The sequence below is a fragment of the Nematolebias whitei genome, chromosome 19 (assembly GCF_014905685.2).
Source record: "Nematolebias whitei isolate Nwh7 chromosome 19, NemWhi1, whole genome shotgun sequence".
Classification (NCBI taxonomy): Eukaryota; Metazoa; Chordata; class Actinopteri; order Cyprinodontiformes; family Rivulidae; genus Nematolebias; species Nematolebias whitei.
In genome coordinates, this window is record NC_056516.1 from 6466048 (window position 1) to 6471749 (window position 5702).

Below are 5702 nucleotides of genomic sequence, written 5' to 3' on the forward strand. Positions count from 1 at the left end.
CAGCGGCCATCAGCAGGGCAGGCTGCAGGCAGTGGGATCCTTACAGTACCCCCCCTCAAGAATCGCCACCTGGCGACCTGAGGCGCTTCTCGGGGTGGTCTCTGTAAAACCTGGAAATTAAACTGGGGTCAAGGATAAAGGACCTGGGGATCCATGACCTCTCCTCAGGACCGTACCCCTCCCAATCGACTAGGTACTGGAAACCCCTGCCCCTGCGCCTCACGTCCAAGATGGAGCGAACGGAGAACGCAGGGTGGTTGTCGATCAGGCGAGGCGGCGGAGGGAGGTCAGATGGAGGACACAGGGGACTGAGGGAAACAGGTTTCACTTGGGAAACGTGGAACGTGGGATGGATGCGCATGGCCCTGGGGAGCTGGAGGCGGACCGCAGAGGGATTGATGATGCGAGTGATGGGAAAGGGACCAATGAAGCGGGGGGCCAGTTTGCGAGGTGTGTCCCGCAGCTTAATGTCCTTGGTGGACAACCAAACTTGCTGGCCGACCTGGTAGGCGGGCGTCTCTGAACGGTGGCGGTCAGCAAACCGTTTTGCCTGGGCTGCGGTCCTAAGGAGGGCTGCTTTGGCCTGGCGCCAGATACGACGGCAACGCCTGAAGTGGTGCTGGACGGATGGGACCGAACAGTCTGTCTCTGAGTCCGGGAACAAAGGAGGATGGTAGCCTAAGGAGGCTTCAAAAGGGGACATGCCGGTGGCAGAGGAGCGGAGGGAGTTATGAGCGTACTCCACCCAAACCAAGTGCTGGCTCCAGGACGAGGGATTAGACTCGACCAGGCAACGCAGTGTGGACTCCAGCTCCTGATTGCAGCGCTCGGCTTGTCCGTTAGCCTGGGGATGGTAACCAGAGGTGAGGCTAACGGACGCCCCGAGCGACTTGCAAAAGGAGTGCCAGACCTGGGAGATGAACTGCGGGCCTCGGTCAGAGACAATGTCCGACGGGATCCCATGGAGCCTAAACACATGGAGGGTGAGTAGCTGGGCAGTCTCAAGGGCAGAGGGGAGCTTAGGGAGGGGAACAAAATGGGCGGCCTTCGAAAAGCGGTCAACAACAGTGAGGATGGTGGTGTTGCCGTCAGATGGTGGAAGGCCGGTAACGAAGTCGAGGGCAATGTGGGACCAAGGGCGACTAGGGGTCGGGAGGGGAAGCAGGGGGCCAGCCGGGGGTTGAGTGCCGGACTTGTTTCTGGCACAGACGGGGCAGGCAGAAACAAAGTCCTTAATGTCCGAAGTCATGGAGGGCCACCAGAAATGGGCCTTGGTAAGAGAGAGCATACGGTTGACTCCGGGGTGGCAGGAAAGCTTATTTGTGTGAAGCCATTGGAGAACCTGGGACCGCACGCTGGAGGGAACGAAGAGGGTGCCGGGAGGACCACCACCAGGGTCTGGTTCGGAGAGGAGGGCCTGTTGGACGGTGGCGGTGATGGGCCAAGAAAGAGAGCCCACAATGCAGGACGAAGGGATAATAGAATCTGAAGGCTCGGACGAGTCTGGTGGGGCAAACTGTCTGGACAGGGCGTCCGGCTTAATGTTTTTGGAGCCCGGACGGAAAGTCAAAACAAAATTAAAACGATTAAAGAAAAGCGACCAACGGGCCTGACGGGGGGTCAGACGCTTGGCGTTACGCAGGTAGATCAGATTTTTATGGTCGGTCCAGATCAAAAAAGGTGTCTCAGTGCCTTCCAGCCAGTGCCGCCATTCCTCGAGGGCGAGTTTGACCGCCAAAAGCTCGCGGTTGCCCACATCATAGTTTCGCTCAGCCTGGGAGAGACGACGAGAGAAAAAGGCGCAGGGATGGACCTTGTTGTCCAGAGGAGACCGTTGGGAGAGGACCGCCCCAACCCCAGTGTCAGAGGCGTCCACCTCTAAAATAAACTGGTGCGCGGGGTCAGGATGGCAAAGGATGGGCGCCGAGGAAAAGAGGGACTTGAGCTTTGAAAAGGCGGCTTCAGCCTCCGGGGTCCAATGAAAGGCTCGGGCAGTCGAAGTGAGCTGAGACAGGGGGGCGGCGACACGACTGTAATCTTTGATAAACCGCCTATAGAAATTTGCAAACCCCAGGAAACGTTGTAACTGCTTCCTGGACTCGGGAGTCGGCCAATCGACTACCGCCCTGGTCTTTTCAGGGTTGGTTCGGCAATGACCACCCTCAAAAATAAAGCCGAGAAAAGAAAAAGTGGAGGTGTTAAACTCGCACTTTTCAGCTTTAACGAATAATTGGTTCTCCAGCAGCCGCTGAAGAACCAAACGAACGTGGGCCGTGTGTTGAGCGGGGTCACGAGAATAAATAAGAATGTCATCCAAATAAACGAACACAAAATTACCAATAAAATCGCGCAGGACGTCATTAACGAGCGCCTGAAAAATCGCGGGGGCATTGGTTAACCCGAAGGGCATGACTAAATATTCGAAGTGGCCCAGAGGAGTGCGAAAAGCGGTCTTCCACTCGTCGCCCTCCTTAATACGGACGAGGTGGTACGCGTTTCGCAGATCAAGTTTTGAAAAGCAGGAAGCAGACTGCAACTGCTCCTGAAGTGAGTCAATAAGAGGAAGAGGGTACTTATTTTTAATTGTTATGTTATTTAACCCACGATAATCTATACATGGCCGGAGTGACTTATCTTTTTTAGAAACAAAGAAAAAACCCGCTCCCACAGGGGAGGTCGAGGGTCTAATAATGCCTGAGGCAAGAGATTCATTTATATAATTAGTCATAGACTCCCTTTCAGGACCAGAAAGGTTGTAGAGTCTGCTTGACGGCAAGGGGGCACCAGGTAACAAGTCAATCGCGCAGTCGTAGGGGCGATGAGGAGGAAGTGACAAAGCGCGTTGTTTACTAAAGACAGCCGCCAGGTCACGGTATTCTGCAGGAACCGAGGAAAGGTCGATCTCCTCTAAAGGAGGCGTGTCACGAGGGGACGCTTTAACAGCTGAGCGTAAACAATTGCTGAGGCACTTGTCGCTCCATTTATCTATACAACCGCGCTCCCAGTTGATAACTGGGTTATGATTACGAAGCCAAGGGAAACCAAGAATTACTTGAGGAGTTTGAGAATTGAAAACGAAGAAATCAGTCATTTCATGATGATTTCCTGACATAATGACATGTAACTCGGTGGTCTTTAAATTAATACGGGTCAGCGTGTCCCCGGTTAGGCCGGCGACAGAAATTGGCGGTATTTCGCGAGTCGGAAGGGAATATTTTTTAACTAAATCAGAGCTGATCAAATTTTGTTCAGCGCCTGAGTCAATAAGAGCTGAAAAAGAAAAGCGACGGTCTTGTGTTTAGATGACCATGGGAAGTAACAATTTAAATGGGGAGGTTAACGCAGACGTTCCCACCAGTAACTCCCGCTTTACTGGTGGAAGTTCTCGTTTCCCCGAAACGGACAGTGGGGCAGAAAGTGACCGGAGTTACCACAATAAATGCAGAGACGGGCAGACATACGCCGCTGTCTCTCTGCAGGAGTCAGCCGTGCACGCCCCACCTGCATAGGCTCGGGGGAGCGATCCCGTGAAGGGAAAGAAGGTGATTGGCTGTGACCAGGAAGCAAGGAAGACTGGGAGTTGTAGTTCACAGGGGGCTGATTCGAAGAAAAGGACTCGTAGCGAGGGGTCGAAAACCCGGAAGTGGGGGAATTGTGGGAAACGTAGTGTCACGGTGCAGGCTTGGGCTCACCTGGAGGAGTCGGAAACCCGGAAGTCGAGGGTCGATGGGAACTGTAGTTTGTTTCTCTTCGCCTCTCCCGGAAGCGGTCGTCGATCGAGATGGCAAGGTCTATTAGCTTGTCGAAAGTCTCAGGCTCATCTCGCGTGGCCAGCTGATCTTTGAGGAAATCAGAGAGAGCGTTAAGGAAAATACCTTGGAGGGCGGGCTCGTCCCATCCTGTTTGGGCAGCGAGGATCCGAAACTCCAGAGCGAACTCCAAGGCATTACGACGGCCCTGTCGTAAGTTCAACAATCGCTTGGCGGCATTTGAAGCCTGCAGGGGACGGTCAAAAATCCTGCGAAACTCCCGAAGAAAGAGGGCATAGGAAGCAGGGGGGTTATCATGACTCAAGAGGAACGAGTGAGCCCACCGGAGAGCGTTACCTTTGAGCTGGCTTACGAAGAAGGTGATTTTGGCTGTGTCCGACGAGAACTGGGAGGGAGCCCCCTCGAAGGCGAGTCGACACTGGAGCAGGAAGCCGCCACATTGGTCAGGGTCTCCGGTAAAAAACTCAGAAGGTTTAATGAAAATTTGTTGAACAGGAGGAGTGGGACCAAGAGCCACGGGGGCTGGCGGAACGACGGGAGCTGGGGAGGCAGAAGCTTGCAGCTGACGTTTAATGGAATAAATCATACCTCCGAGCTCCTGAAGGTTGGACTGGACCGTGGTCTGGTGAGTCAGCACCTGATGAATTACTTTGTCCATCCTGTCGATCCGCTCCTCCGCGGGAACGGGGGAGGTCTGTTTGCTCTTGGTCTCATTCTGGGTCTGTTGTGGCTGGAGCATTTCTGTTAGGAGTGCGCGGGGAACCCAGATGATATGAGACCCAGAACGAGGCAGACACAAGGGGAATACAAAATAACAGTGTTTATTATTTACAGTGAGTTTAAATCACATCCACAGGCTGCTGGTCTGAGGCTCCTGGAAAGAGGGACGACAGGTTAATGGCTGTCCAACGGGGAAGGCTCAAGTTGATTGTTAAGGAGTGTGTTTGTCCTTACAGTCCAACCCGAAGGGAGAGCTGGTCCTTCAGTCCAAGGCGAGCGAGCAGCAGAGGGGAATCCAACAGAGTCCAAAGGGGAACGAGGAAGGCTGGCACTGGAGGCAAAGAGGCACGAGGAATACCTGAGAGGCCTAGGATCCAAATCAGGTCACGAGGGAAATCCAAAGAGCACGAGGAACCAGGAAACTGGAAAAAAGAGCAAAAGGTGAACAAATTCTTTTCACCAAAACATTTGCCTCACAACAGTACAATACCATAAGAGGTGATATGCTCCAGCGTTGAATCACACCGGACTGCAGCCTTAAGTAGATGGAGAGGCTCATCAGGCTGATGGCCGCCAGGTGTTGGTAATCAGCGGCCATCAGCAGGGCAGGCTGCAGGCAGTGGGATCCTTACAGTCAGGAGGGCTGTGATCAGTCTTACATCGGGGAAACTAAACAGCCACTGGCCAAAAGGATGGCCCAGCACAGAAGATCAACATCATCAGGCCAGGACTCTGCGGTCTACACTCATCTCCAGGCCAGCGGTCACTCTTTCAGGGATGAAGATGTTCACATCCTGGACAGAGAGGAACGATGGTTTGAGAGAGGAGTAAAGGAGGCCATCTTTGTGAAAATAAATTGTCCATCATTAAACAGGGGTGGAGGCCTCCAGGTTCAACTGTCCCCCTCTTACAATACTGTGATTGCTAGTATCACTCAGCCCTCTGTGAATAGTAAACAGCCATCAGTGTGCTAATGATCCATTGTTAGGCTGATGGTCCTTCTTGAGCATGTGATCAGCTGGTTTTGGTTGTCAGCAGCAAAACTGGTTGATCCACTCTGAGAAGGTGCTATTTAAGAGACTGAGCTGAATACAGCACCTCAGACTGAGGAAGTCTCTCGGATGAGAGACGAAACGTTTCTACATTTTTTTGTTGTTTTGCTTTGTTTTGTTTTTTTTGAATGTCCAGAGGACCAGATTGAACTTTTTTGGA